Source organism: Ptiloglossa arizonensis, chromosome 13 (assembly GCF_051014685.1).
Source record: "Ptiloglossa arizonensis isolate GNS036 chromosome 13, iyPtiAriz1_principal, whole genome shotgun sequence".
Taxonomy (NCBI): domain Eukaryota; kingdom Metazoa; phylum Arthropoda; class Insecta; order Hymenoptera; family Colletidae; genus Ptiloglossa; species Ptiloglossa arizonensis.
In genome coordinates, this window is record NC_135060.1 from 3,625,535 (window position 1) to 3,637,962 (window position 12,428).

The 12,428-nt window shown below is 35.9% G+C and overlaps 1 protein-coding gene across 1 annotated transcript in view; it reads right to left on the bottom strand.

Annotated features, from left to right (window-relative positions):
* The window catches only part of LOC143153601 (glucose dehydrogenase [FAD, quinone]), a 32,869-nt gene extending 23,732 nt beyond the window's left edge, over nt 1–9,137 (bottom strand). The window contains exon 1 of the mRNA XM_076324996.1: nt 9,018–9,137. The gene's annotated coding sequence lies outside the window, so the exon portion shown is untranslated. The remainder of the gene's footprint in view (nt 1–9,017) is intronic.
* Nucleotides 9,138–12,428: the final 3,291 nt, after the last annotated feature.

Sequence of the window (12,428 nt, forward strand, 5' to 3'; positions counted from 1 at the left end):
AATTCATTTTACTCAGTACGAGAAGCTATGATCTTTGTTTGAAATTTTTCAGCTTGTACGAATATTATTTTGCTTCGTCTTTCGAATACTTTTGATTTGAAAACAAGTTATCCAGAAGGTATAATTTGATTCGAAAGAAAGTTATCTTAGAAAGTATAATCTGGTTTGATAACAGGGGTGTGTAAGTGATATTAAACATTCGGGTTAATTATAGAAGACACGTGGAGTCTGAGGTTTCTTGTCAGACTGCTAGAGGTCATGATCCAACCAGCTCGTGACGCCCTAGTGGTCTGAATACACAGTCATGACCTCCTCGGTGATTCAATTAGGATCACCTACTCGAACGAGACAGCCAATGTTTTAAACGTCGCTTGTACCAAATAAGTTGAACATTAATTACGAATGCTATTCAATTTTAATCCTGATACGAATTGTCTCGAATCTTAGATTAGGTGTATTCCATGCACAAGTGTTTCTTCAATCATTCGGAGCAATGTATTTTAATTTCCCATTGCATTATTATTCAACAACCGTTTTTTACATTAAGTAATGCGAACAATTGAAAGAACTTATTCTTTGATTTTATCCCATTAATTCGTTTCGTATTATGCATACGCAACAATATTAAATATACAATGGGAAGTTCGTCTATGCATATGAAAGATCGTCGAGAAATGGAATTATATCAGCATCTGCTATAATTTACATGGTGTTGGGAACAACAAATACATAAGATTGTGGAAACGGAGACGAGGAAGTGTCCCACACTTTCTTCGGCGATCTTCGCGACAGAGAAATAATCCTGACTGCAAATTAAACATGTTACGATGTGATGTAACGCTTACAAAATGGCATTGAACAATCGCATTCGACGAAAACGTTGCTTCTGCAATAATTCTCAATCGAACTTTATATTTTTTTAAAAATTGGGTAACTCCTCTTTAATCGAGAGTACCTGTGATTATTTAGTTACTGTCGGAAGAAATGTGGGAGAAAATCACTTTGTTATGTACTTACTATTCAAACAAACTTTGATTTGGTTCTCACAGTGGAGAGGGTGTGTATGTAAGTTACGTGAAAGATAAATAGTGCCTGTAAGACCGGTAGCGAGTGAACGTTTCGTTAAAAAACAAAATGAATTTATATCCGGCTATAATCTTCGAATCTTTACTTTTCTTATAAGGTACACTGCGTCGTTTAGTTTTTGGTCGTTTACACATTACGATATACTTTTTCAATATTGACTTTCCATTTTACGTCGTATTAACGAGTACGAGCTGAGATACGAAGCGAGGAATGGGAGAGGTTGGCAAATCTTTATTGTCAATTTAAGCTATTCCCTTGTTGAACGATTAGCGTTCAATTAATTACGAATTATAAATTTGTATTTAATACGAATATTTGGAAATAACGCAACACCAATGTGTCAATGTGAATACAATATAGATGTAAGCTCAATGAAGCTTAATATGGACACAATATGAATACGAGACGGATATAATATCTATATAATAACGACGTAACCGATGACCAGAACATTTTCAATCAAGTCCACCGGACCGATGTGACTGGAGGCGATAAGGTATATACTAGCATTCAGAAGTTCAAGATCATTTATCTTTCTTACAAATCATAGGCACAGACTGGATACAATTCGTTACAATTTTAATTTTCAACAAGATTACCATTTCAAATACACAGATACAGATTATTTGGTTAAAATAAAATAAAAGCTACTATAAAATATCGTCTAAATACCAATAAATTAATTATAAACTTGCTATTTTTTCAATTTCTTTGTGTAAAAAGAAATGAAATAGCTTCTGAGATCAACGCGAATCTAAGCACCGAAACGTTCTTGAATATTTCACTAAAGAATTTCGATCGAGTGAGAAATTTATTGGATAAAGATTCACCGATGACGAAACTCTCTTTGGATGATAGACCGTGTTGGTCATTAATGGACTTTCCTTCAAAACGTCCCATACGTGACTTCCTTTTCATTTCAGTTCCACGAGAGGCTCCCCTGCACGCGTGCGGATTGAGAAATTACCCGCTATATAGGTTTACAATCGAGTTCTCTCGCGTGCAATCTTAAAACGCGTCACGCGTCCCGTTCCGTGTGTCGTCATATTTCATTCTGCTGTAGGATACGCAGAGGATTTGCCCAAGACACGAACCAGCCACCTAGCGTACACTGGGACGTTACACAGAAAAAGTTGTCGATTTATCGGTGAGAGACCACGTCGCATGATGATACACGCGATGCGATGCGAGTCTGTTCATTTGGCTTCGTTAAACTTGTTATTCTCAAGCCTCGTTGATATCTTAGCTCGTTTGCTGCAACTTGCATCTCGATACACCATCCAGGATGAAATACTACTTTACAGGCTTACAAGCTGGCTTTTATGGTATAGAGAAACTTCGTAAGCGACTTCTGAGGGTTTGGTGACATTCAACACCGATGTAATAAGATTAAATATCTTACCGTAATATGGAGAAGAAATAAGTAGGGCAGAAGTAACTTAGACTCTGTCCAGGGGTACGTAACCAATTTGATAAATAGCAGTTTCATTTATTTGCGCAACTATCCGTGATCTAGGCTCGCTCTGAGGAATAATATCATGGAAATAGTTGTTATTTCAAATGAGACGATCCAGTTCTTTTTAATCGCAAAATTCAGAAGAGTACATTTCTTTCTAACAAATTCGATTGTTGTTGTTTGTTATTCTTCTAATTTTTAATATAATGTAATAATTCACAATTTGATGCGATAGTTATTGAAGAAAATGAAACGAATCACAAAAGATGTATAAAAATCTGTGCAATCACTGGAAGCACTAAAATTTTTTCGAAAGGTAATTAAACGATTCGTAGTCGACTTCTCAAGGATTCTTTTATAGTGGATATCGCGAACTTTTAAAATTACTTTCTCATTTTGTTCCGAAGCAATTAATCAGAAATGTAACGTCATAAAAGATTCGTTGCATAAATGTCTGAAAAGAAATTTGTTGACTACTTATACTCAGCAACACGATCGGAAGTTGACGTCTTTTGAAACTGTTTACGATTGCTTGTGTTGTTCCGTGTTGCTTGTTACGGTTAATTATTGCTCGCCAACGGCTACAACTATCGTGCAATTAAAATCACCATCTACTTACTGCCCGAGCCTTGTAACGTTTTACACTTCACTATAACTGCCGTACAGGTAGCACGAATGTCAATCAAAATTTATGTAACTTATACCTCGTGTAAGAAAAAACTTCGAAGTGTCTTTCTTGTTCTCTACATTTTTTTTTTTAAAAGGATTTTCAAAGGAAAGAATCGTCTCTTTACGAAAACACACATATCGGTTTAAGTACGTGATTTATCGCAATAAATTTTTGTTCGTTGGGTTCGATTAATGAATTAATTACAACAAATTGGATTAATTATTGATTATTGTAATAACATTAATTATGGAGAATGTTGTGCATTATATATTGTAAAATTAATTGCAAGGGTAAACGGATAGATAGATGGGATTATCCAAAGTTCAGTTTCGGAGTTAATAAAAATGGATTGTGAAATTAAATTTTACACAGTTTTGAAAACTATGCTTGTTAAAAAGCGAGTATTGCGTAACAAGATTTATCCCTATGTTTCGACCTTAAGAGTCGTAATAATTCCTGTACAATTTTCCTAACTACGTGTTTTACGTAATTTCTTGGCGTCGAGTCGTTAGGGGTAAATTTTAACGTGCCTATTAAACAGGAGTATTCCTTTTACATTTCCCGAGAAAAAGTCTCCGCTATCTCCGCGTCTCTAATGGCACACTTGGAGATTTATGATTTATTTTATGGCGCTATAATAGCAGGATATCGGATGTTCCAATGATCCGCATAAAATTGCTCGCGGGAAAAAGTGAGATTAACTTGATCTTGTTCACGAGACAATAGCTCGGTAGAAGTTTCTTGTAAGGATAAGATTGGCTGGAAATTTTACGACGAAACGTAAGTTTTCAATAAATGTGATTTATATTCCTTTCTAGACGAAGAAAAATACTTAAACGTATTCTTCGCGCGTAACAATTCAGTAAGATACTTTTGTATTTAAAAATATTTTAGAACCAAAAACAGTTCAGTTGTTTTAAAGTTTGATCTGTAATAGTACAATAAGAATAGTAATAAAGAAAACAAATATTTAAAGTTATGAATATACATATATGAAAAATGGGACATGATTATTCAATAAATATATATCGTGAACTTACGTTTATTCAGTCTTTAATGTTTTTCTTTTTATGAATTCTACGAAATTTCTACCTACATTTATGCAACATCTACAACACAGAAAGTGTTAAAAATACACATTTCTCAAAGGAGTCTTGAAACAATATCTTGACAAAAATTTATACAATCTTTGTGCATCTTTCAAAATTGAACAGGTTTTTTCGCAATAAACTGAAAAATAAAGTTTGTCCTACTGTTTCCAAAGATATAGAGCACATTACAAATAACTGAACGTCAAAATGCCACCGAACACTCAACCGATGGATATTTATCTCATCTCGTTAAGTCTGACACAGAACTTCCAATACCACTGGCGCGCACATAATGCAAAACGGGCCTGAAGGATGTTCTGATTAATTGCTTGGAGAACAAATCTTCCATGGGAAGAAAAGAAAGATAGAACGCACGAATTAGGCTATTTGTACCTACTCTGACATTTCGATCATACTTGCACTTATTACACACCGTTAGAAATCAAGTAAATAATTTTCGCTGTCCAATTTCTTAAAATAAATTCACAATCGAAATTTATTCTTCCAAAACTGGTAACCAAAATGCACAATTTTCGAGCACCAGTCGTTACAGACCTACGGAGAGAATGTAAGACAAGTAGTACGATGAACCTGGTGGGAAAATTTCAAGGGAAAGGTAGAACGATTCCGTGACTCTTAATGCCAAGGTATGCTGTGGCACAACCGATGATAGTAAATCAAACAGCGTAACGCGAACAAAAGTCGCCAAGACTCTCGTTTTCATCGAGACGATTTTCTCGAAATATTTCCACGTTTTCCGTAATCCTGATGGAAGAATTTTACCATCCTCTTGTAACGGTCACTTCTTCAGACTCCTCGATTGGATCATCGATCGACGTCCACTCGATCGATGGAATTCTTTCGCAATTCGAGAATCTCTCCCCGATGCGTTTCGCGACGAGTTGATATGCAGTTGCTGCGATTTTCGTCGGAAGATACCAAGATAACGCGTGCATTGTGTTAATTGCCAGCGCTTGTTTGACGCTGTAAACCCGTCAAAACGCGCGCCGCCTTAATTGTAATGCGCGTACGACGTTGTAAAGCTGTCAACCGTTGAATTGAGAACTTTCCCACTTGGTTTACGTTACGTAGGAACGTGAAGGCGATGACAGCTTTTGACGGCTTCTTTGTTCCTAGAGGCTCGTTAGGTTCCTGTAATTCTCCGCTAACTACTGACGTTCGAATTTGTTAACGAGGTAGTTTGGAAATTATTTTTCGATCGATACGGAGCGTTCAGTGTGGATCTTGTTGTTGGATGGGAACGATGCTAGAAGAAAACCAGACGTTCATGGTCAAATTTAAGGTTCATGGTGTCAGAGATGTCGAGTGACATGATCGTAACAGAGGACTGTGACGTTACCTATTGTATTTTCGAGTTTTCAGTTCAATGTGTAGATTTTTATTGGGAAATAAATATCAATACTTATGGAGAAAATTGAACGGTGAATGATTCTTGTCTGATGGGTCAATTTATCTTTTTATAATAATATAATTATAATTTTAATTTTGTATAATATTTATTTGTTTCAATGGGTATGAAACTGTTCGAAGAAAGATGAGAATATTGATTAAATTTTGTCGCGAGAGAACACAAAGGAACGATGTGCATTAAAAAATATCACAGATGTATGAAATTGTTAAGAAATTGTTCTCATGGTTATAGGGTTTGATATTTTTTTGGTATATTATTGTAAACAGTGACAGTTCCATAATGATAGGCACCCTAACTTTATCTTTTGGTATTGCGCTAGATGGATGTGTGCAAACGCGCATGATTGACTCCATATGACATGAATGCTGCTGCTGCGATGAGAGATTACTGGCATAGTAGCTACATATTATGCAGCTCTATGAGAAAGTTCAAGTATTGTAACGCGAGCGTATAATGGGAGCAATTTATAATCCAATATTATATCCATTGTTATTTGGAACTCGGTCGCTTTATACGTAAAATTAATAATTAACGACGAATAATATTTGATCTATTTAGAAAATCTAGTATATATTTTTCTACTTTTTGTGTAGATGGACGTTATAAAATAACACAAAAATTGTAGTATATTTTTCTGTAGTTTTCACGTGGATCAATGTTATGAAATTACACAAACAATATTGTATATTTTCCTGAACTTTTTGTACAGATTAACGTTCATTTACCTAAGAAGGTCAAAACCAAGGTCGAAACGTAGAAATAATATACACAGTGTGCCTTGCTTGGATTATGGTCGTTAATTAAATTTAATTTTACCATTTCGCAAGCGTTATTCCGAGTCTTTTAATTGTTCATTCGTCCAGTTAGCACGTAGATCGGTCCCATTTAGATGCAAATAAGCGTTTCTTAGTTGAGAATATTCAGAGATTGCATCTACCGACTTTCTTACCACTATTGAATTTTTGGTACATCTAATTGGTCGTGATTCTCCAGTCTGTGTGCACATGGTCTACGAGATGCAATAATCTCGAGGCGAGAGAATTCTAATGATTTGATAGACGTTCACGATAGAGATTGCTAGATCTTACAAATGCAAGCGTTACGAGTTACAATCTGCAGCGTTACTGCATTACGACTTGCATATTTATAGCGTTACAGCATTACAAATTATACATATTCATAGCGCTGAAAGTGTATCCCGGGATTTTAAATTGAAATCGTTGCGATGTTTCAACGTTTGGATTTATAATTGTGCACCACGGTTTGCAAACAAGGGAAAACGTATTTCTGTGACGTTACAAAGTTGCAATTTGAGAATCAAACGCGCACGGGAATGTTCATTTGAAAGTTTGTAAGTTCCGTATTCGCGAAAAAGTGTAACGAGGAAATTATAAAAGTTCCAGATCGAGGGAAGAAAATTTCACGTAAGTGCAATCGAAACACCAAACTATACGTTTGCGTATACATTGTTCATTTAATCTTTCGATACCAATTTTTGTTACGTGAGCATCGAAGTAATACCAAGAATATTGAAATTGATTTCCCGGAAAAAATAAACGCACGGTGAATGTTACTCGATTGGCGGTGAAAATTACAGAAAGGTAATTCGAAGAACTTATTGCGTTACGAATCAATAGAAGTACCTAACTGCAGTAGGTTTAGAAACTTTGCACACAAGACGAATGTCATATCTATAATTGCGGTAGTGTTTCGTAATTTATTTTTTTTTTTCGAAAAACAGTTTACCCTTTATCCTGTTTGCAAAGAATCATTTGTGCAACATTCTTCATGATTTGTATACAATTTTTTCAATTTTAGTTTCAACTTAAAGCGTTAGTGTTAATCAATACAATATACATTTATTGTACTACACAATATTCTGATCTATATGAATGCACGATATTCTCGGTAAATAATTTCGTTTCAACCTTTTTTTCTTCGTTATAAAGCGTGCATAATTAGCTTACAATGGTAGAAGATGCACTCCAGTTTATGGTGTTATCTCATTGTGTTTTGTGTCAGGTGTTCTTGTCGTGCTACATGTCGTTACACAATTCATGCGACTTTGTATAATTTCCGTGCAGCGGGGTATTGTTTAACGAAAGACGTGAAAGGACGGAACTCGCTAGTCATAATTAACGCGTCTTTCGTTGTTTCATTTTGAAGAAAAATTCACTCGCCACCGTGTCGTAAAATTCAAGAAATTTCATTTCCACCAGCTCCTATGCGAACACTCTTCTCAATTTACACGCTGATAAACAAATTTGAAGTACACGTTGTCTCGTTAGCTCTTGGTAATTTTGCGTTTCGTCCACTGAAAAGTTCTCATTCCTATGCCAACGGATTCGAAATGATTAGTTCACGATTCTGCAAAATGCTGAACTTTCACAATTTTATTCGCGTAGCATACATCAATGATCACTCGATGATCGATAAACAGGTTTCTTTCGTTAATGTCAGCAACAAAGATAGTACACTCATCGAAACTATTTGTTAAATATACTCCTGGAAAGTATCTTCAATGCACTTCAACGATGCAAAATTCGATACAAGAAACGATGTGTGATTATTCAAGTCTCTTAAATAATCTAGATTCTTTAAGTAATACAAAAGCTTCGTAAGATGAACAGTGCATGGGTATCAACTTCACTAAATTTATTCAAGATTTTCATTTAACACCACGACATTGTGTCAAAGTAACTCCTTCGTTGTAATCTCTCTAACCCTTAAAATTGCATGCAACTTGTAAGTTGGTTGTCTTACAAACCTTTAAAAGATCGTTAATATTTTCATAGAATAATTACAATCTAATTCATACATCCCTATTATATTTCATTCCCTCAACGAGTGTAAAAATGCTCACAGAAGAAACGATACACGTATCGAGTTTACTCGACGTTACAGAGACTTGCATTTGATACTGTGACACAGTGTTAAAACACGTCCTTAATTTTTACACCTTGTCCGAGCAGCTGTGTCGTTATCCTATTCTATTTGCAAGATTTGTCTTCAGAAGCTCGTCGATGTTCCTATTCAACGTTCGATTCGTCGATAAATTAAAATTGTTAAACGATCGAAGGGGTAGATTAGTCCCGATATGGAGTCCTCCTAGGAGGTGTGTAAGAAAGCATTGCCAGGAACGATTCAACTCGACTCGATTATCGACCGGAAACATATATAAAAATTTTCATCGTATCGTTAAACAAACACGTATCGTTCTCGTTTCCGTGTCCCAGCATCCACGTTGTCGAGGACAATACGCAACTCGCGAGACTGGCTTACCTTTAGAGGGTCGTTGTCCTTATCCTATCGAGTGAATATCGCACTTGCGACACCGAGGACCCTCGGCGTGTTTATGTTCACTGCACGCTCGAGAGGAACAGGACCGTGGTTTACGGCACCACGATCAACAGCAGACTAAACTGGTACCATTCCCCATCGCGGTTGTAATATTCGACAACCTCCACCACTTTCTTGCCTTCCCTTCTGCCGGGTACCCGCTTATGGAAATGATTCGAGCGGCTGGTACCATCTCAGTGTTTCTTGGTACCGATAGTGCTGTGTCTATAAATTGAAAGAAAGATACCCGAGTATGTAGATTCAGTGTCGCGTATATTTCGTACTACCGATTTTCAATGCCCGCATGGTTTCGATTACCACTTGGGTAATGGACTTTCGTAGCTTATCGAGATTTAATTTATTAGTTTAAGAGTATTTCACGATTAAATTTGTCAAATTTTAGACACGATCGATCGTTGAAGAATAGGTAAGAGAAAGCTGAGATGTTAATTTTCAGAAATTTTTCCAGATATTGGATCGTCTTATTGGACTGAAGGAAAGTCGGGTACATTTCGTATCAGTGATTTCAATGCCCGCATGATTTCGATTATCACTTTGGTAATGGACTTGCGTAGCTTATCGAGGTACAACTTATGAGTTTAAGAATATTTCATGGTCGAATTTGTAAAATTTCGAACACGATCGATCCTCGAAGAAAATTTTTCCAAAAATTGGATCGTCCTATCGAGAAGTTCAGAATATTGTGGTTTACAATTCTTAGAAAAGTTTGATTCGTCAACTTTATGTGGCGAGTAATTATGTATGTTTCAATCTACTCACCTTAAACATATTTAACAATCCTTTCTGCGTTCAATTTAAAATAATTTCCCTTTAATTCAAGGACCACCCGTTGCAACACTCGGTTCACACCCTACTTTAGCAACGTTTTCCACTTTGTAGACGTTTGACATTTAATTAAAATTTGCATATTACTTTAATTAAGACGCGTAATCTGGATTATACATACACGTAGCGTATCGATTTAACGTCGTTGGTATTTCATGTAAATTTAAGTGTCGATTGATAATCGCGTATTTGTATATTCAAAATAGTTGTATACACCGTTATTCGTGTTTCTCGACGAAACGGTGAATAAGAACTTTTCCAAAAGTTCGTTGCATATGTTTACGTCGTTCCTCGCACAAAAGTTAGTTAAATTAGCGAACAACGACTTATCCGGAACAGGTTCGCTTGCGTGAATGGCCGCGGGTTGCATTTTCATGCAATTTTCGTTGAAATTTCATGACAGCGATCCGAAAGAAAGTAATTCCCGCGGTCGTGGATGTGTAACATGGGAAACTTAATGACAGTGGATTAATGACGGTATGGAAATACGTATATTCCACGTCTTACGTAAAACCTTCCTACGATTCTTCCATGCTCCGTTTTGATTTTCACTCTCGGTGAAAACGAAATTGTGGGTGTGCACGTTATGGTGTCGCTAACACTACCGCGATCGGAGTCACGATAAGTGTTAAGAAACCCTGCTCCGCGAACATTTATCGCATTCTGTGCTGTTCGTCGGCCGGTTTTATCGCGCTCGGGATTACGGGCGTTGAGATTACAGTGAATGAAGATTAATTAATTAAAAGTAGCTGCACCAGTACCTATGAATATTCACGAGTTGCGCGACAAATATAAAAAGGAACGAAAGAAGATCCAGACGATGTTCCTCTATGAAAAAAGAAATATTACGTGGTGTAGCGGTAGTAATTAATTTACTGGATCTTCTCCAAATGTTTCGGTCGGAGTTTCTCAAAGTGTGCTCCACGGAGCCTTGAGGCTCCACGAAACCCGTTCAGGGGCTTGTCAAGGTCAAAACTATTTTCATAATTCATGAAAAAGTCATTTTCGATCGAGGCAAAGATGCAGTGTCATGGCGACGATACTTCTCAAGATGAATACACTTAAGAAATAAAATTTATGTCTCTTAATAAAATTGTACCATTGGTTGCTCGTTATTTGTAATTTACAATTCGTAAATCATTTTACGGGACCGGTTACTATGACTTGGAATTTCCGATTCGTAATATGCATCGAACAATCGTAATTCATATTTCAGAATTGGAAATTATCTCGACTTTTCGATCTTCTTTAAACGGATAAATATATTTATCGATAAGAAATATTTTCTCGAATTCTAGGAGTATTTGGCAAATCTACACGTAATTAAGAACAATACTTGAGGTAATTTCATTCGATAATATTTAACGTATTTTAAATGCTTAACCTTTTTCCTTTTAACCTTTCAATTCCTATATTAAGTCCATTTAAAAGAAGCTTTTTCGTTACTCATGTTTATAACATAAAAATTCCATCTCGTGTCATTTGATTACTTACCAATTGAATAAAGATTATAAATTTAACTACAGATCACGTTTTCGTGGAATTCTAGATAACTTTTCCCAATTGTTTCTTTAATTATAGCTCACGCAGTATACGATACCGAAGGAGATCAAAATTATCGTAATCTATTTTAAAAATAAAAGCTCGTTCAGATCAAAGACCATGAAATTCTTTTTACACAAGCTACTCGAGTGTATATGCACGTTCTGTAAATTAACAAAACATATAATATTGAACGTGGATGGTCGATAACGCGGAAACGACAAAAAGGGAATTAAGCTAATGAATTTGTTGGACAATCTGGTGCAAATGACTTATCGATATTGGGTGTGTTCAAACGCAATAGAAACATGGAGATCGGTGTTGAGATTTCGTGGCGCAAGAACTCTGGGATTCGATTGAATTAGGGCAACCATCGCCCTTTGAAGATTCTTTGTTCCTCGTTACCCACAATGCGATTTAATACACGTCGAAAGGTTACTGGATACGTCTGATATTTTTCCAGCGATTGAATAAGCGAAACTGATTGAATCGTGGTCGTTACGTTAATGGTAGCATTGGATATTATAAATTGATTAGCATAGGATAATTGGTACAGTACCGTTAGATTATCATTTTGTGAAAGTACAATTACCATTATACTGTTGCTTCACTACTAGTATTTCTCTTTTTAATACTTCGATTCCATTTACGATAGAATTGGTATCCTCTCGATTGTTTACAGAAAATTTGGAAACTTTTCAATTCGGTACTAAATTTCTGGGTGCACGTAGCACAATTATCGAAACGACACGTAACGATAAATGTATATATTGAGATTTCAATGTACTTACAAACACGTAAGCGGTATTAGCGGCAAAAAGTTATGGATCAATTACCGTAATTTTATTCACGTCCATAATTTTGCTTCTGCAAAATCAAATTTACGAGTATCCGGATTCTTGTGAAACTATAATGAACAACAGTAATAAAAATTTACTACGTATCATGAACGCTTCTTTGTCTACT